The sequence below is a fragment of the Talpa europaea genome, assembly GCF_964194135.1.
Source record: "Talpa europaea genome assembly, chromosome: 1".
Taxonomy (NCBI): Eukaryota; Metazoa; Chordata; class Mammalia; order Eulipotyphla; family Talpidae; genus Talpa; species Talpa europaea.
In genome coordinates this window covers 61,245,704-61,265,278 of record NC_140073.1, presented here as the reverse complement: position 1 = coordinate 61,265,278, position 19,575 = coordinate 61,245,704, and positions in this window count along the sequence as shown.

The following is a 19,575-nucleotide window of genomic DNA, read 5'->3' as shown; positions in this document are numbered from 1 at the left end:
GTGAGCGGGTGGTGGTTCGGGGACCCCCGTCCCTTTGAGGGTGGGCGCACCTGAACCCCCATGGGGATTGGGGACCCTCCTCCCCCTCGGGAAACGGTCTTTCTTCCCCCTGGGAGACAACCGCACCCTCCTCTCGCACTCACAGCCCCAGGGTCCGTCCGCGCGACCGAACACGCCTTAGAGAGAGGGGGGGATCAGTGTCTAGGGCCGGCAGCCCCTGCTCGGCCCAGAGAACCGGCGACCGCGGCCTCTTCCCAAACTGCAGGCAGACTCGTCGACGCGGAAAGCCCGGGACAACCCAGCCCCAATCAAAGGGGAAGCGTCCTCACCTGGCCCAGCAGGGCTGAGCAGCTCCAGGCTCCGCCCCGGACCGGAGCCTGACCCCGCCCTCCCGCCTACGCATGCGCAAAGGTGCGGTTCACAGGGCCGCGGGTAGGGGGCGCTGGTGAGCGGGGGGGTGCTTCGGGGTCCCTCAGGCCCCTTGGGCGTAGCGGGACCTCGACCCCCATGGGGAACGGGGACCCTCTTCCCCCTAGGGGGAACAGTCAATCTTCCCCCTAGGTTACACCTGCACCCTCCTCTCGCACTCAAACCCCCCGGGGCCGGCCCAGGGCCCCAACACGACCTAGACGGAGGGGCGGGGTCAGCGTCAGGGGAGGGTACCCTGTAAGCCATGGACAAGCGGCGACCGCGGCCTCTTCCCAAACTGCAGGCAGACAGGCCGGCGCGGAAAGCCCCGGGCAAGCCAGGACCACTGAAAGGGGAAGGGTAATCACCTGACCCAGTAGCCCTGATGAGCCCCCGGCTCCGGCTCTGGCCCCGGCCAGAGCCAGACCCCGCCCACCCGAGTCTGCGCATGCGCAAAGGTGCAGTACTCAGGGCCGCCGGCAGGGGGCGCTGTTGATCGGGTGGTGGTTCGGGGACCCCAGGCCCCTTTGAGGGTGGGGGCACCTGTACCCCCATGGGAAATGGGGACCCTCATCCCACTCGGGGGAACGGTCAATCTTCCCCCTGGGGGACACCCGCACCCTCCTCCCGCACTCACACCCCCAGGGTCCGGCCGCGCGACCGAACACGCCTTAGAGAGAGGGGGGGATCAGTGTCTAGGGCCGGCAGCCCCTGCTCGGCCCAGAGAACCGGCGACCGCGGCTTCTTCCCAAACTGCAGGCAGACTCGTCGACGCGGAAAGCCCGGGACAACCCAGCCCCAATCAAAGGGGAAGCGTCCTCACCTGGCCCAGCAGGGCTGAGCAGCTCCAGGCTCCGCCCCGGACCGCAGCCTGACCCTGCGCCCCGTCTGCGCATGCGCGAAGGTGCGGTTCTCAGGGCCGCCGGCAGGGGGCGTTGGTGAGCGGGTGGTGGTTCGTGGACCCCCGCCCCTTTTAGAGTGGGGGCACCTGTACCCCCATGGGGAATGTGGACCCTCATCCCCCTCGGGGAAACGGTCTTTCTTCCCCCTGGGAGACACCCGCACCCTCCTCTTGCACTCACAGCCCCAGGGGCCGGCCCCGGGCCCAAACACGCCCCGGACGGAGGGGCGGGGTCACTGTCAGGGGAGGGCACCCCCTGTAAGCCACGGACAAGTGGCGACCGGGGCCTCTTCCCAAACGGCAGGCAGACTGGCCGAGGCGGAAGGCCCGGGACAACCCAGCCCCAATCAAAGGGGTAGCGTCCTCACCTGGCCCAGCAGGGCTGAGCAGCTCCAGGCTCCGCCCCGGACAAGAGCCTGACCCCGCCCACCCGTCTGCGCATGCGCAAAGGTGCAGTTCTCAGGGCCGCCGGCCGGGGGTTCTGGTGTGCTGCGGGTGGTTCGGGGACCCTCAGACCCCTAGGGCGTAGGGGGGACCTCGACCCCCATGGGGAACGGAGACCCTCGTCCCCCTTGGGGGAACCGTCAATCTTCCCCCTAGGGGAAACCTGCAATCTCCTCTCGCACTCACACCCCCTGGGGCCGGCCCCGGGCCCCAACACTCCCCGGACGGAAGGGCGGAGTCACCGTCAGGGGAGGGCACCCCCTGTAAGCCCCGGACAAGTGGCGACCGCGGCCTCTTCCCAAACTGCAGGCAGACAGGCCGGCGCGGAAAGCCCCGGGCAAGCCAGCACGACTCAAAGGGGAAGGGTCCTCACCTGACCCAGCAGCCCTGATGAGCCCCCGGCTCCGGCTCCGGCTCCGGCCCCGGCCACAGCCTGATCCCGCCCACCCGAGTCTGCGCATGCGCAAAGGTGCAGTTCTCAGGGCCGCCGGCAGGAGGGCGCTGGTGAGCGGGTGGTGGTTCGGGGACCCCCGTCCCTTTGAGGGTGGGCGCACCTGAACCCCCATGGGGATTGGGGACCCTCCTCCCCCTCGGGAAACGGTCTTTCTTCCCCCTGGGAGACAACCGCACCCTCCTCTCGCACTCACAGCCCCAGGGTCCGTCCGCGCGACCGAACACGCCTTAGAGAGAGGGGGGGATCAGTGTCTAGGGCCGGCAGCCCCTGCTCGGCCCAGAGAACCGGCGACCGCGGCCTCTTCCCAAACTGCAGGCAGACTCGTCGACGCGGAAAGCCCGGGACAACCCAGCCCCAATCAAAGGGGAAGCGTCCTCACCTGGCCCAGCAGGGCTGAGCAGCTCCAGGCTCCGCCCCGGACCGGAGCCTGACCCCGCCCTCCCGCCTACGCATGCGCAAAGGTGCGGTTCACAGGGCCGCGGGTAGGGGGCGCTGGTGAGCGGGGGGGTGCTTCGGGGTCCCTCAGGCCCCTTGGGCGTAGCGGGACCTCGACCCCCATGGGGAACGGGGACCCTCTTCCCCCTAGGGGGAACAGTCAATCTTCCCCCTAGGTTACACCTGCACCCTCCTCTCGCACTCAAACCCCCCGGGGCCGGCCCAGGGCCCCAACACGACCTAGACGGAGGGGCGGGGTCAGCGTCAGGGGAGGGTACCCTGTAAGCCATGGACAAGCGGCGACCGCGGCCTCTTCCCAAACTGCAGGCAGACAGGCCGGCGCGGAAAGCCCCGGGCAAGCCAGGACCACTGAAAGGGGAAGGGTAATCACCTGACCCAGTAGCCCTGATGAGCCCCCGGCTCCGGCTCTGGCCCCGGCCAGAGCCAGACCCCGCCCACCCGAGTCTGCGCATGCGCAAAGGTGCAGTACTCAGGGCCGCCGGCAGGGGGCGCTGTTGATCGGGTGGTGGTTCGGGGACCCCAGGCCCCTTTGAGGGTGGGGGCACCTGTACCCCCATGGGGAATGGGGACCCTCATCCCACTCGGGGGAACGGTCAATCTTCCCCCTGGGGGACACCCGCACCCTCCTCCCGCACTCACACCCCCAGGGTCCGGCCGCGCGACCGAACACGCCTTAGAGAGAGGGGGGGATCAGTGTCTAGGGCCGGCAGCCCCTGCTCGGCCCAGAGAACCGGCGACCGCGGCTTCTTCCCAAACTGCAGGCAGACTCGTCGACGCGGAAAGCCCGGGACAACCCAGCCCCAATCAAAGGGGAAGCGTCCTCACCTGGCCCAGCAGGGCTGAGCAGCTCCAGGCTCCGCCCCGGACCGCAGCCTGACCCTGCGCCCCGTCTGCGCATGCGCGAAGGTGCAGTTCTCAGGGCCGCCGGCAGGGGGCGTTGGTGAGCGGGTGGTGGTTCGTGGACCCCCGCCCCTTTTAGAGTGGGGGCACCTGTACCCCCATGGGGAATGTGGACCCTCATCCCCCTCGGGGAAACGGTCTTTCTTCCCCCTGGGAGACACCCGCACCCTCCTCTTGCACTCACAGCCCCAGGGGCCGGCCCCGGGCCCAAACACGCCCCGGACGGAGGGGCGGGGTCACTGTCAGGGGAGGGCAGCCCCTGTAAGCCACGGACAAGTGGCGACCGGGGCCTCTTCCCAAACGGCAGGCAGACTGGCCGAGGCGGAAGGCCCGGGACAACCCAGCCCCAATCAAAGGGGTAGCGTCCTCACCTGGCCCAGCAGGGCTGAGCAGCTCCAGGCTCCGCCCCGGACAAGAGCCTGACCCCGCCCACCCGTCTGCGCATGCGCAAAGGTGCAGTTCTCAGGGCCGCCGGCCGGGGGTTCTGGTGTGCTGCGGGTGGTTCGGGGACCCTCAGACCCCTAGGGCGTAGGGGGGACCTCGACCCCCATGGGGAACGGAGACCCTCGTCCCCCTTGGGGGAACCGTCAATCTTCCCCCTAGGGGAAACCTGCAATCTCCTCTCGCACTCACACCCCCTGGGGCCGGCCCCGGGCCCCAACACTCCCCGGACGGAAGGGCGGAGTCACCGTCAGGGGAGGGCACCCCCTGTAAGCCCCGGACAAGTGGCGACCGCGGCCTCTTCCCAAACTGCAGGCAGACAGGCCGGCGCGGAAAGCCCCGGGCAAGCCAGCACGACTCAAAGGGGAAGGGTCCTCACCTGACCCAGCAGCCCTGATGAGCCCCCGGCTCCGGCTCCGGCTCCGGCCCCGGCCACAGCCTGATCCCGCCCACCCGAGTCTGCGCATGCGCAAAGGTGCAGTTCTCAGGGCCGCCGGCAGGAGGGCGCTGGTGAGCGGGTGGTGGTTCGGGGACCCCCGTCCCTTTGAGGGTGGGCGCACCTGAACCCCCATGGGGATTGGGGACCCTCCTCCCCCTCGGGAAACGGTCTTTCTTCCCCCTGGGAGACAACCGCACCCTCCTCTCGCACTCACAGCCCCAGGGTCCGTCCGCGCGACCGAACACGCCTTAGAGAGAGGGGGGGATCAGTGTCTAGGGCCGGCAGCCCCTGCTCGGCCCAGAGAACCGGCGACCGCGGCCTCTTCCCAAACTGCAGGCAGACTCGTCGACGCGGAAAGCCCGGGACAACCCAGCCCCAATCAAAGGGGAAGCGTCCTCACCTGGCCCAGCAGGGCTGAGCAGCTCCAGGCTCCGCCCCGGACCGGAGCCTGACCCCGCCCTCCCGCCTACGCATGCGCAAAGGTGCGGTTCACAGGGCCGCGGGTAGGGGGCGCTGGTGAGCGGGGGGGTGCTTCGGGGTCCCTCAGGCCCCTTGGGCGTAGCGGGACCTCGACCCCCATGGGGAACGGGGACCCTCTTCCCCCTAGGGGGAACAGTCAATCTTCCCCCTAGGTTACACCTGCACCCTCCTCTCGCACTCAAACCCCCCGGGGCCGGCCCAGGGCCCCAACACGACCTAGACGGAGGGGCGGGGTCAGCGTCAGGGGAGGGTACCCTGTAAGCCATGGACAAGCGGCGACCGCGGCCTCTTCCCAAACTGCAGGCAGACAGGCCGGCGCGGAAAGCCCCGGGCAAGCCAGGACCACTGAAAGGGGAAGGGTAATCACCTGACCCAGTAGCCCTGATGAGCCCCCGGCTCCGGCTCTGGCCCCGGCCAGAGCCAGACCCCGCCCACCCGAGTCTGCGCATGCGCAAAGGTGCAGTACTCAGGGCCGCCGGCAGGGGGCGCTGTTGATCGGGTGGTGGTTCGGGGACCCCAGGCCCCTTTGAGGGTGGGGGCACCTGTACCCCCATGGGGAATGGGGACCCTCATCCCACTCGGGGGAACGGTCAATCTTCCCCCTGGGGGACACCCGCACCCTCCTCCCGCACTCACACCCCCAGGGTCCGGCCGCGCGACCGAACACGCCTTAGAGAGAGGGGGGGATCAGTGTCTAGGGCCGGCAGCCCCTGCTCGGCCCAGAGAACCGGCGACCGCGGCTTCTTCCCAAACTGCAGGCAGACTCGTCGACGCGGAAAGCCCGGGACAACCCAGCCCCAATCAAAGGGGAAGCGTCCTCACCTGGCCCAGCAGGGCTGAGCAGCTCCAGGCTCCGCCCCGGACCGGAGCCTGACCCCGCCCTCCCGCCTACGCATGCGCAAAGGTGCGGTTCACAGGGCCGCGGGTAGGGGGCGCTGGTGAGCGGGGGGGTGCTTCGGGGTCCCTCAGGCCCCTTGGGCGTAGCGGGACCTCGACCCCCATGGGGAACGGGGACCCTCTTCCCCCTAGGGGGAACAGTCAATCTTCCCCCTAGGTTACACCTGCACCCTCCTCTCGCACTCAAACCCCCCGGGGCCGGCCCAGGGCCCCAACACGACCTAGACGGAGGGGCGGGGTCAGCGTCAGGGGAGGGTACCCTGTAAGCCATGGACAAGCGGCGACCGCGGCCTCTTCCCAAACTGCAGGCAGACAGGCCGGCGCGGAAAGCCCCGGGCAAGCCAGGACCACTGAAAGGGGAAGGGTAATCACCTGACCCAGTAGCCCTGATGAGCCCCCGGCTCCGGCTCTGGCCCCGGCCAGAGCCAGACCCCGCCCACCCGAGTCTGCGCATGCGCAAAGGTGCAGTACTCAGGGCCGCCGGCAGGGGGCGCTGTTGATCGGGTGGTGGTTCGGGGACCCCAGGCCCCTTTGAGGGTGGGGGCACCTGTACCCCCATGGGAAATGGGGACCCTCATCCCACTCGGGGGAACGGTCAATCTTCCCCCTGGGGGACACCCGCACCCTCCTCCCGCACTCACACCCCCAGGGTCCGGCCGCGCGACCGAACACGCCTTAGAGAGAGGGGGGGATCAGTGTCTAGGGCCGGCAGCCCCTGCTCGGCCCAGAGAACCGGCGACCGCGGCTTCTTCCCAAACTGCAGGCAGACTCGTCGACGCGGAAAGCCCGGGACAACCCAGCCCCAATCAAAGGGGAAGCGTCCTCACCTGGCCCAGCAGGGCTGAGCAGCTCCAGGCTCCGCCCCGGACCGCAGCCTGACCCTGCGCCCCGTCTGCGCATGCGCGAAGGTGCGGTTCTCAGGGCCGCCGGCAGGGGGCGCTGGTGAGCGGGAGGGTGGTTCGGGGTCCCTCAGCCCCCTTGGGCGTAGGGCGACCTCTACCCCCATGAGAAATGGGGACCCTCTTCCCCCTCGGGGGAACGGTCAATCTTCCCCCTAGGGGACACCTGCACCCTCTTCTCGCACTCACACCCCTGGGGCAGGCGACGGGCCCCAACACGACCTAGACGGAGGGGCGGGGTCAGCGTCAGGGGAGGGTACCCTGTAAGCCATGGACAAGCGGCGACCGCGGCCTCTTCCCAAACTGCAGGCAGACAGGCCGGCGCGGAAAGCCCCGGGCAAGCCAGGACCACTGAAAGGGGAAGGGTAATCACCTGACCCAGTAGCCCTGATGAGCCCCCGGCTCCGGCTCTGGCCCTGGCCAGAGCCAGACCCCGCCCACCCGAGTCTGCGCATGCGCAAAGGTGCAGTACTCAGGACCGCGGGAAGGGGGCGCTGGTGAGCGGGTGGTGGTTCGGGGACCCCCGCCCCTTTTAGAGTGGGGGCACCTGTACCCCCATGGGGAATGTGGACCCTCATCCCCCTCGGGGAAACGGTCTTTCTTCCCCCTGGGAGACACCCGCACCCTCCTCTTGCACTCACAGCCCCAGGGGCCGGCCCCGGGCCCAAACACGCCCTAGACGGAGGGGCGGAGTCACTGTCAGGGGAGGGCACCCCCTGTAAGCCACGGACAAGTGGCGACCGGGGCCTCTTCCCAAACGGCAGGCAGACTGGCCGAGGCGGAAGGCCCGGGACAACCCAGCCCCAATCAAAGGGGTAGCGTCCTCACCTGGCCCAGCAGGGCTGAGCAGCTCCAGGCTCCGCCCCGGACAAGAGCCTGACCCCGCCCACCCGTCTGCGCATGCGCAAAGGTGCAGTTCTCAGGGCCGCCGGCCGGGGGTTCTGGTGTGCTGCGGGTGGTTCGGGGACCCTCAGACCCCTAGGGCGTAGGGGGGACCTCGACCCCCATGGGGAACGGAGACCCTCGTCCCCCTTGGGGGAACCGTCAATCTTCCCCCTAGGGGAAACCTGCAATCTCCTCTCGCACTCACACCCCCTGGGGCCGGCCCCGGGCCCCAACACTCCCCGGACGGAAGGGCGGAGTCACCGTCAGGGGAGGGCACCCCCTGTAAGCCCCGGACAAGTGGCGACCGCGGCCTCTTCCCAAACTGCAGGCAGACAGGCCGGCGCGGAAAGCCCCGGGCAAGCCAGCACGACTCAAAGGGGAAGGGTCCTCACCTGACCCAGCAGCCCTGATGAGCCCCCGGCTCCGGCTCCGGCTCCGGCCCCGGCCACAGCCTGATCCCGCCCACCCGAGTCTGCGCATGCGCAAAGGTGCAGTTCTCAGGGCCGCCGGCAGGAGGGCGCTGGTGAGCGGGTGGTGGTTCGGGGACCCCCGTCCCTTTGAGGGTGGGCGCACCTGAACCCCCATGGGGATTGGGGACCCTCCTCCCCCTCGGGAAACGGTCTTTCTTCCCCCTGGGAGACAACCGCACCCTCCTCTCGCACTCACAGCCCCAGGGTCCGTCCGCGCGACCGAACACGCCTTAGAGAGAGGGGGGGATCAGTGTCTAGGGCCGGCAGCCCCTGCTCGGCCCAGAGAACCGGCGACCGCGGCCTCTTCCCAAACTGCAGGCAGACTCGTCGACGCGGAAAGCCCGGGACAACCCAGCCCCAATCAAAGGGGAAGCGTCCTCACCTGGCCCAGCAGGGCTGAGCAGCTCCAGGCTCCGCCCCGGACCGGAGCCTGACCCCGCCCTCCCGCCTACGCATGCGCAAAGGTGCGGTTCACAGGGCCGCGGGTAGGGGGCGCTGGTGAGCGGGGGGGTGCTTCGGGGTCCCTCAGGCCCCTTGGGCGTAGCGGGACCTCGACCCCCATGGGGAACGGGGACCCTCTTCCCCCTAGGGGGAACAGTCAATCTTCCCCCTAGGTTACACCTGCACCCTCCTCTCGCACTCAAACCCCCCGGGGCCGGCCCAGGGCCCCAACACGACCCAGACGGAGGGGCGGGGTCAGCGTCAGGGGAGGGTACCCTGTAAGCCATGGACAAGCGGCGACCGCGGCCTCTTCCCAAACCTCAGGCAGACAGGCCGGCGCGGAAAGCCCTGGGCAAGCCAGGCCCACTCAAAGGGGAAGGGTAATCACCTGGCCCAGCAGCCCTGATGAGCCCCCGGCTCCGGCTCCGGCCCCGGCCGGAGCGAGGCCCCGCCCACCCGAGTCTGCGCATGCGCAAAGGTGCAGACTCAGGGCCGCCGGCAGGGGGCGCTGTTGATCGGGTGGTGGTTCGGGGACCCCAGGCCTGTTTGAGGGTGGGTGCACCTGTACCCCCATGGGGAATGGGGACCCTCATCCCCGTTGGGGAAACGGTCAATCTTCCCCCTGCGGGACACCCGATCCCTCCTCTCGCACTCACAGCCCCAGGGTCCGTCCGCGCGACCGAACACGCCCTAGAGAGAGGGGCGGGGTCAGTGTCAAGTTCGGGCACTCCCTGTTCGGCCCAGAGAACCGGCAACTGCGGCCTCTTCCCAAACTGCAGGCAGACTCGCCGAGGCGGAAGGCCCGAGACAACCCAGCCCCAATCAAAGGGGTAGCGTCCTCACCTGGCCCAGCAGGGCTGAGGAGCTCCAGGCCCCGCCCCGGACCGGAGCCTGACCCCGCCAACCCGCCTGCGCATGCGCAAAGGTGCGGTTCTCAGGGCCGCGGGCAGGGGGCGCTGGTGAGCGGGAGGGTGGTTCGGGGTCCCTCAGCCCCCTTGGGCGTAGGGCGACCTCTACCCCCATGGGAAATGGGGACCCTCTTCCCCCTAGGGGGAACGGTCAATCTTCCCCCTAGGGGACACCTGCACCCTCTTCTCGCACTCACACCCCTGGGGCAGGCGACGGGCCCCAACACGACCTAGACGGAGGGGCGGGGTCAGCGTCAGGGGAGGGTACCCTGTAAGCCATGGACAAGCGGCGACCGCGGCCTCTTCCCAAACTGCAGGCAGACAGGCCGGCGCGGAAAGCCCCGGGCAAGCCAGGACCACTGAAAGGGGAAGGGTAATCACCTGACCCAGTAGCCCTGATGAGCCCCCGGCTCCGGCTCTGGCCCTGGCCAGAGCCAGACCCCGCCCACCCGAGTCTGCGCATGCGCAAAGGTGCAGTACTCAGGGCCGCCGGCAGGGGGCGCTGTTGATCGGGTGGTGGTTCGGGGACCCCAGGCCCCTTTGAGGGTGGGGGCACCTGTACCCCCATGGGGAATGGGGACCCTCATCCCACTCGGGGGAACGGTCAATCTTCCCCCTGGGGGACACCCGCACCCTCCTCCCGCACTCACACCCCCAGGGTCCGGCCGCGCGACCGAAAACGCCTTAGAGAGAGGGGCGGGGTCAGTGTCAAGGTCCGGCACCCCCTGTTCGGCACAGAGAACTGGCTACTGCGGCCACATCCCAAACTGCAGGCAGACACGCCAAGGCGGAAGGCCCGGGACTACCCAGCCCCAATCAAAGGGGTAGCGTCCTCACCTGGCCCAGCAGGGCTGAGCAGCTCCAGGAACCGCCCCGGACCGGAGCCTGACCCCGCCCACCCGAGTCTGCGCATGCGCAAAGGTGAAGTTCTCAGGCCCCCGGCAGGGGGCGCTGGTGAGCGGGTGCTGGTTCGGGGACCCCACCCCTTGGAGGGTGGGGCACCTGTACACCCATGGGGAATGGGCCCCTCATTCCCCTCGGGGAAACGGTCAATCTTCCCCCTGGGGGACACCCGATCCCTCCTCTCACACTCACAGCCCCAGGGTCCGTCCGCGCGACCGAAAACGCCCTAGAGGGAGGGTCGGGGTCAGTGTCAAGGTCGGGCACCCCCTGTTCGGCCCAGAGTAATGCCAACTGCGGTCTCTTCCCAAACTGCAGGCAGACTGGCCGAGGCGGAAGGCCTGGGACAACCCAGCCCCAATCAAAGGGGTAGCGTCCTCACCTGGCCCAGCAGGGCTGAGCAGCTCCAGGACCCGCCCCGGACCGGAGCCTGACCCCGCCCACCCGAGTCTGCGCATGCGCAAAGGTGAAGTTCTCAGGCGCCCGGCAGGGGGCGCTGGTGAGCGGGTGCTGGTTCGGGGACCCCCAGCCCCTTTGAGGGTGGGGGCACCTGTACCCCCATGGGGAATGGGGACCCTCATCCCCCTCGGGGAAACGGTCAATCTTCCCCATGGGGGACACCCGATCCCTCCTCTGGCACTCACAGCCCCAGGGTCCGTCCGCGCGACCTAAAACGCCCTAGACGGAGGGGCGGGGTCACTGTCAGTGGAGGGCACCCCCTGGAAGCCACGGACAAGTGGCGACCGGGGCCTCTTCCCAAACGGCAGGCAGGCTGGCCGAGGCGGAAGGCCCGGGACAACCCAGCCCCAATCAAACGGGTAGCGTCCTCACCTGGCCCAGAAGGGCTGAGGAGCTCCAGGCTCCGCCCCGGACCGAGCCTGACCCCGCCCACCCGAGACTGCGCATGCGCAAAGGTGCACTTCTCAGGGCCGCTGGCCGGGGGTTCTGGTGTGCTGCGGGTGGTTCGGGTTCCCTCAGACCCTTAGGGTGTAGGGGGGACCTCGACCCCCATGGGGAACGGAGACCCTCGTCCCCCTTGGGGGAACGGTCAATCTTCCCCCTAGGGGACACCTGCAATCTCCTCTCGCACTCACACCCCCTGGGGCCGGCCCCGGGCCCCAACACGCCCCGGACGGAGGGGCGGAGTCACTGTCAGGGGTGGGCACCCCATGTAGGCCCCGGACAAGCGGCGACCGCGGCCTCTTCCCAAACTGCAGGCAGACAGGCCGGCGCGGAAAGCCCCGGGCAAGCCAGCACCAATCAAGGGGAAGGGTCCTCACCTGGCCCAGCAGCCCTGATGAGCCCCCGGCTCCGGCTCTGGCCCCAGCCAGAGCCAGACCCCGCCCACCCGAGTCTGCGCATGCGCAAAGGTGCAGTACTCAGGGCCGCCGGCAGGGGGCGCTGTTGATCGGGTGGTGGTTCGGGGACCCCAGGCCTGTTTGAGGGTGGGGGCACCTGTACCCCCATGAGGAATGGGGACCCTCATCCCACTCGGGGAAACGGTCTTTCTTCCCCCTGGGAGACACCCGCACCCTCCTCTTGCACTCACAGCCCCAGGGGCCGGCCCCGGGCCCAAACACGCCCTAGACGGAGGGGCGGGGTCACTGTCAGGAGAGGGCACCCCCTGTAAGCCCCGGAGAAGTGGCGACCGCGGCCTCTTCCCAAACTGCAGGCAGACAGGCCGGCGCGGAAAGCCCCAAGCAAGCCAGCACGACTCAAAGGGGAAGGGTCCTCACCTGGCCCAGCAGCCCTGATGAGCCCCCGGCTCCGGCTCCGGCTCCGGCCCCGGCCACAGCCTGATCCCGCCCACCCGAGTCTGCGCATGCGCAAAGATGCGGTTCACAGTGCCGCCGGCAGGAGGGCGCTGGTGAGCGGGTGGTGGTTCGGGGACACCCGCCCCTTTTAGAGTGGGGGCACCTGAACCCCCATGGGGAATGTGGACCCTCATCCCCCTCGGGGAAACGGTCTTTCTTCCCCCTGGGAGACACCCGCACCCTCCTCTTGCACTCACAGCCCCAGGGGCCGGCCCCGGGCCCAAACACGCCCCGGACGGAGGGGCGGGGTCACTGTCAGGGGAGGGCACCCCCTGTAAGCCACGGACAAGTGGCGACCGGGGCCTCTTCCCAAACGGCAGGCAGACTGGCCGAGGCGGAAGGCCCGGGACAACCCAGCCCCAATCAAAGGGGTAGCGTCCTCACCTGGCCCAGCAGGGCTGAGCAGCTCCAGGCTCCGCCCCGGACAAGAGCCTGACCCCGCCCACCCGTCTGCGCATGCGCAAAGGTGCAGTTCTCAGGGCCGCCGGCCGGGGGTTCTGGTGTGCTGCGGGTGGTTCGGGGACCCTCAGACCCCTAGGGCGTAGGGGGGACCTCGACCCCCATGGGGAACGGAGACCCTCGTCCCCCTTGGGGGAACCGTCAATCTTCCCCCTAGGGGAAACCTGCAATCTCCTCTCGCACTCACACCCCCTGGGGCCGGCCCCGGGCCCCAACACTCCCCGGACGGAAGGGCGGAGTCACCGTCAGGGGAGGGCACCCCCTGTAAGCCCCGGACAAGTGGCGACCGCGGCCTCTTCCCAAACTGCAGGCAGACAGGCCGGCGCGGAAAGCCCCGGGCAAGCCAGCACGACTCAAAGGGGAAGGGTCCTCACCTGACCCAGCAGCCCTGATGAGCCCCCGGCTCCGGCTCCGGCTCCGGCCCCGGCCACAGCCTGATCCCGCCCACCCGAGTCTGCGCATGCGCAAAGGTGCAGTTCTCAGGGCCGCCGGCAGGAGGGCGCTGGTGAGCGGGTGGTGGTTCGGGGACCCCCGTCCCTTTGAGGGTGGGCGCACCTGAACCCCCATGGGGATTGGGGACCCTCCTCCCCCTCGGGAAACGGTCTTTCTTCCCCCTGGGAGACAACCGCACCCTCCTCTCGCACTCACAGCCCCAGGGTCCGTCCGCGCGACCGAACACGCCTTAGAGAGAGGGGGGGATCAGTGTCTAGGGCCGGCAGCCCCTGCTCGGCCCAGAGAACCGGCGACCGCGGCCTCTTCCCAAACTGCAGGCAGACTCGTCGACGCGGAAAGCCCGGGACAACCCAGCCCCAATCAAAGGGGAAGCGTCCTCACCTGGCCCAGCAGGGCTGAGCAGCTCCAGGCTCCGCCCCGGACCGGAGCCTGACCCCGCCCTCCCGCCTACGCATGCGCAAAGGTGCGGTTCACAGGGCCGCGGGTAGGGGGCGCTGGTGAGCGGGGGGGTGCTTCGGGGTCCCTCAGGCCCCTTGGGCGTAGCGGGACCTCGACCCCCATGGGGAACGGGGACCCTCTTCCCCCTAGGGGGAACAGTCAATCTTCCCCCTAGGTTACACCTGCACCCTCCTCTCGCACTCAAACCCCCCGGGGCCGGCCCAGGGCCCCAACACGACCTAGACGGAGGGGCGGGGTCAGCGTCAGGGGAGGGTACCCTGTAAGCCATGGACAAGCGGCGACCGCGGCCTCTTCCCAAACTGCAGGCAGACAGGCCGGCGCGGAAAGCCCCGGGCAAGCCAGGACCACTGAAAGGGGAAGGGTAATCACCTGACCCAGTAGCCCTGATGAGCCCCCGGCTCCGGCTCTGGCCCCGGCCAGAGCCAGACCCCGCCCACCCGAGTCTGCGCATGCGCAAAGGTGCAGTACTCAGGGCCGCCGGCAGGGGGCGCTGTTGATCGGGTGGTGGTTCGGGGACCCCAGGCCCCTTTGAGGGTGGGGGCACCTGTACCCCCATGGGAAATGGGGACCCTCATCCCACTCGGGGGAACGGTCAATCTTCCCCCTGGGGGACACCCGCACCCTCCTCCCGCACTCACACCCCCAGGGTCCGGCCGCGCGACCGAACACGCCTTAGAGAGAGGGGGGGATCAGTGTCTAGGGCCGGCAGCCCCTGCTCGGCCCAGAGAACCGGCGACCGCGGCTTCTTCCCAAACTGCAGGCAGACTCGTCGACGCGGAAAGCCCGGGACAACCCAGCCCCAATCAAAGGGGAAGCGTCCTCACCTGGCCCAGCAGGGCTGAGCAGCTCCAGGCTCCGCCCCGGACCGCAGCCTGACCCTGCGCCCCGTCTGCGCATGCGCGAAGGTGCGGTTCTCAGGGCCGCCGGCAGGGGGCGTTGGTGAGCGGGTGGTGGTTCGTGGACCCCCGCCCCTTTTAGAGTGGGGGCACCTGTACCCCCATGGGGAATGTGGACCCTCATCCCCCTCGGGGAAACGGTCTTTCTTCCCCCTGGGAGACACCCGCACCCTCCTCTTGCACTCACAGCCCCAGGGGCCGGCCCCGGGCCCAAACACGCCCCGGACGGAGGGGCGGGGTCACTGTCAGGGGAGGGCACCCCCTGTAAGCCACGGACAAGTGGCGACCGGGGCCTCTTCCCAAACGGCAGGCAGACTGGCCGAGGCGGAAGGCCCGGGACAACCCAGCCCCAATCAAAGGGGTAGCGTCCTCACCTGGCCCAGCAGGGCTGAGCAGCTCCAGGCTCCGCCCCGGACAAGAGCCTGACCCCGCCCACCCGTCTGCGCATGCGCAAAGGTGCAGTTCTCAGGGCCGCCGGCCGGGGGTTCTGGTGTGCTGCGGGTGGTTCGGGGACCCTCAGACCCCTAGGGCGTAGGGGGGACCTCGACCCCCATGGGGAACGGAGACCCTCGTCCCCCTTGGGGGAACCGTCAATCTTCCCCCTAGGGGAAACCTGCAATCTCCTCTCGCACTCACACCCCCTGGGGCCGGCCCCGGGCCCCAACACTCCCCGGACGGAAGGGCGGAGTCACCGTCAGGGGAGGGCACCCCCTGTAAGCCCCGGACAAGTGGCGACCGCGGCCTCTTCCCAAACTGCAGGCAGACAGGCCGGCGCGGAAAGCCCCGGGCAAGCCAGCACGACTCAAAGGGGAAGGGTCCTCACCTGACCCAGCAGCCCTGATGAGCCCCCGGCTCCGGCTCCGGCTCCGGCCCCGGCCACAGCCTGATCCCGCCCACCCGAGTCTGCGCATGCGCAAAGGTGCAGTTCTCAGGGCCGCCGGCAGGAGGGCGCTGGTGAGCGGGTGGTGGTTCGGGGACCCCCGTCCCTTTGAGGGTGGGCGCACCTGAACCCCCATGGGGATTGGGGACCCTCCTCCCCCTCGGGAAACGGTCTTTCTTCCCCCTGGGAGACAACCGCACCCTCCTCTCGCACTCACAGCCCCAGGGTCCGTCCGCGCGACCGAACACGCCTTAGAGAGAGGGGGGGATCAGTGTCTAGGGCCGGCAGCCCCTGCTCGGCCCAGAGAACCGGCGACCGCGGCCTCTTCCCAAACTGCAGGCAGACTCGTCGACGCGGAAAGCCCGGGACAACCCAGCCCCAATCAAAGGGGAAGCGTCCTCACCTGGCCCAGCAGGGCTGAGCAGCTCCAGGCTCCGCCCCGGACCGGAGCCTGACCCCGCCCTCCCGCCTACGCATGCGCAAAGGTGCGGTTCACAGGGCCGCGGGTAGGGGGCGCTGGTGAGCGGGGGGGTGCTTCGGGGTCCCTCAGGCCCCTTGGGCGTAGCGGGACCTCGACCCCCATGGGGAACGGGGACCCTCTTCCCCCTAGGGGGAACAGTCAATCTTCCCCCTAGGTTACACCTGCACCCTCCTCTCGCACTCAAACCCCCCGGGGCCGGCCCAGGGCCCCAACACGACCTAGACGGAGGGGCGGGGTCAGCGTCAGGGGAGGGTACCCTGTAAGCCATGGACAAGCGGCGACCGCGGCCTCTTCCCAAACTGCAGGCAGACAGGCCGGCGCGGAAAGCCCCGGGCAAGCCAGGACCACTGAAAGGGGAAGGGTAATCACCTGACCCAGTAGCCCTGATGAGCCCCCGGCTCCGGCTCTGGCCCCGGCCAGAGCCAGACCCCGCCCACCCGAGTCTGCGCATGCGCAAAGGTGCAGTACTCAGGGCCGCCGGCAGGGGGCGCTGTTGATCGGGTGGTGGTTCGGGGACCCCAGGCCCCTTTGAGGGTGGGGGCACCTGTACCCCCATGGGAAATGGGGACCCTCATCCCACTCGGGGGAACGGTCAATCTTCCCCCTGGGGGACACCCGCACCCTCCTCCCGCACTCACACCCCCAGGGTCCGGCCGCGCGACCGAACACGCCTTAGAGAGAGGGGGGGATCAGTGTCTAGGGCCGGCAGCCCCTGCTCGGCCCAGAGAACCGGCGACCGCGGCTTCTTCCCAAACTGCAGGCAGACTCGTCGACGCGGAAAGCCCGGGACAACCCAGCCCCAATCAAAGGGGAAGCGTCCTCACCTGGCCCAGCAGGGCTGAGCAGCTCCAGGCTCCGCCCCGGACCGCAGCCTGACCCTGCGCCCCGTCTGCGCATGCGCGAAGGTGCAGTTCTCAGGGCCGCCGGCAGGGGGCGTTGGTGAGCGGGTGGTGGTTCGTGGACCCCCGCCCCTTTTAGAGTGGGGGCACCTGTACCCCCATGGGGAATGTGGACCCTCATCCCCCTCGGGGAAACGGTCTTTCTTCCCCCTGGGAGACACCCGCACCCTCCTCTTGCACTCACAGCCCCAGGGGCCGGCCCCGGGCCCAAACACGCCCCGGACGGAGGGGCGGGGTCACTGTCAGGGGAGGGCACCCCCTGTAAGCCACGGACAAGTGGCGACCGGGGCCTCTTCCCAAACGGCAGGCAGACTGGCCGAGGCGGAAGGCCCGGGACAACCCAGCCCCAATCAAAGGGGTAGCGTCCTCACCTGGCCCAGCAGGGCTGAGCAGCTCCAGGCTCCGCCCCGGACAAGAGCCTGACCCCGCCCACCCGTCTGCGCATGCGCAAAGGTGCAGTTCTCAGGGCCGCCGGCCGGGGGTTCTGGTGTGCTGCGGGTGGTTCGGGGACCCTCAGACCCCTAGGGCGTAGGGGGGACCTCGACCCCCATGGGGAACGGAGACCCTCGTCCCCCTTGGGGGAACCGTCAATCTTCCCCCTAGGGGAAACCTGCAATCTCCTCTCGCACTCACACCCCCTGGGGCCGGCCCCGGGCCCCAACACTCCCCGGACGGAAGGGCGGAGTCACCGTCAGGGGAGGGCACCCCCTGTAAGCCCCGGACAAGTGGCGACCGCGGCCTCTTCCCAAACTGCAGGCAGACAGGCCGGCGCGGAAAGCCCCGGGCAAGCCAGCACGACTCAAAGGGGAAGGGTCCTCACCTGACCCAGCAGCCCTGATGAGCCCCCGGCTCCGGCTCCGGCTCCGGCCCCGGCCACAGCCTGATCCCGCCCACCCGAGTCTGCGCATGCGCAAAGGTGCAGTTCTCAGGGCCGCCGGCAGGAGGGCGCTGGTGAGCGGGTGGTGGTTCGGGGACCCCCGTCCCTTTGAGGGTGGGCGCACCTGAACCCCCATGGGGATTGGGGACCCTCCTCCCCCTCGGGAAACGGTCTTTCTTCCCCCTGGGAGACAACCGCACCCTCCTCTCGCACTCACAGCCCCAGGGTCCGTCCGCGCGACCGAACACGCCTTAGAGAGAGGGGGGGATCAGTGTCTAGGGCCGGCAGCCCCTGCTCGGCCCAGAGAACCGGCGACCGCGGCCTCTTCCCAAACTGCAGGCAGACTCGTCGACGCGGAAAGCCCGGGACAACCCAGCCCCAATCAAAGGGGAAGCGTCCTCACCTGGCCCAGCAGGGCTGAGCAGCTCCAGGCTCCGCCCCGGACCGGAGCCTGACCCCGCCCTCCCGCCTACGCATGCGCAAAGGTGCGGTTCACAGGGCCGCGGGTAGGGGGCGCTGGTGAGCGGGGGGGTGCTTCGGGGTCCCTCAGGCCCCTTGGGCGTAGCGGGACCTCGACCCCCATGGGGAACGGGGACCCTCTTCCCCCTAGGGGGAACAGTCAATCTTCCCCCTAGGTTACACCTGCACCCTCCTCTCGCACTCAAACCCCCCGGGGCCGGCCCAGGGCCCCAACACGACCTAGACGGAGGGGCGGGGTCAGCGTCAGGGGAGGGTACCCTGTAAGCCATGGACAAGCGGCGACCGCGGCCTCTTCCCAAACTGCAGGCAGACAGGCCGGCGCGGAAAGCCCCGGGCAAGCCAGGACCACTGAAAGGGGAAGGGTAATCACCTGACCCAGTAGCCCTGATGAGCCCCCGGCTCCGGCTCTGGCCCCGGCCAGAGCCAGACCCCGCCCACCCGAGTCTGCGCATGCGCAAAGGTGCAGTACTCAGGGCCGCCGGCAGGGGGCGCTGTTGATCGGGTGGTGGTTCGGGGACCCCAGGCCCCTTTGAGGGTGGGGGCACCTGTACCCCCATGGGGAATGGGGACCCTCATCCCACTCGGGGGAACGGTCAATCTTCCCCCTGGGGGACACCCGCACCCTCCTCCCGCACTCACACCCCCAGGGTCCGGCCGCGCGACCGAACACGCCTTAGAGAGAGGGGGGGATCAGTGTCTAGGGCCGGCAGCCCCTGCTCGGCCCAGAGAACCGGCGACCGCGGCTTCTTCCCAAACTGCAGGCAGACTCGTCGACGCGGAAAGCCCGGGACAACCCAGCCCCAATCAAAGGGGAAGCGTCCTCACCTGGCCCAGCAGGGCTGAGCAGCTCCAGGCTCCGCCCCGGACCGGAGCCTGACCCCGCCCTCCCGCCTACGCATGCGCAAAGGTGCGGTTCACAGGGCCGCGGGTAGGGGGCGCTGGTGAGCGGGGGGGTGCTTCGGGGTCCCTCAGGCCCCTTGGGCGTAGCGGGACCTCGACCCCCATGGGGAACGGGGACCCTCTTCCCCCTAGGGGGAACAGTCAATCTTCCCCCTAGGTTACACCTGCACCCTCCTCTCGCACTCAAACCCCCCGGGGCCGGCCCAGGGCCCCAACACGACCTAGACGGAGGGGCGGGGTCAGCGTCAGGGGAGGGTACCCTGTAAGCCATGGACAAGCGGCGACCGCGGCCTCTTCCCAAACTGCAGGCAGACAGGCCGGCGCGGAAAGCCCCGGGCAAGCCAGGACCACTGAAATGGGAAGGGTAATCACCTGACCCAGTAGCCCTGATGAGCCCCCGGCTCCGGCTCTGGCCCCGGCCAGAGCCAGACCCCGCCCACCCGAGTCTGCGCATGCGCAAAGGTGCAGTACTCAGGGCCGCCGGCAGGGGGCGCTGTTGATCGGGTGGTGGTTCGGGGACCCCAGGCCCCTTTGAGGGTGGGGGCACCTGTACCCCCATGGGAAATGGGGACCCTCATCCCACTCGGGGGAACGGTCAATCTTCCCCCTGGGGGACACCCGCACCCTCCTCCCGCACTCACACCCCCAGGGTCC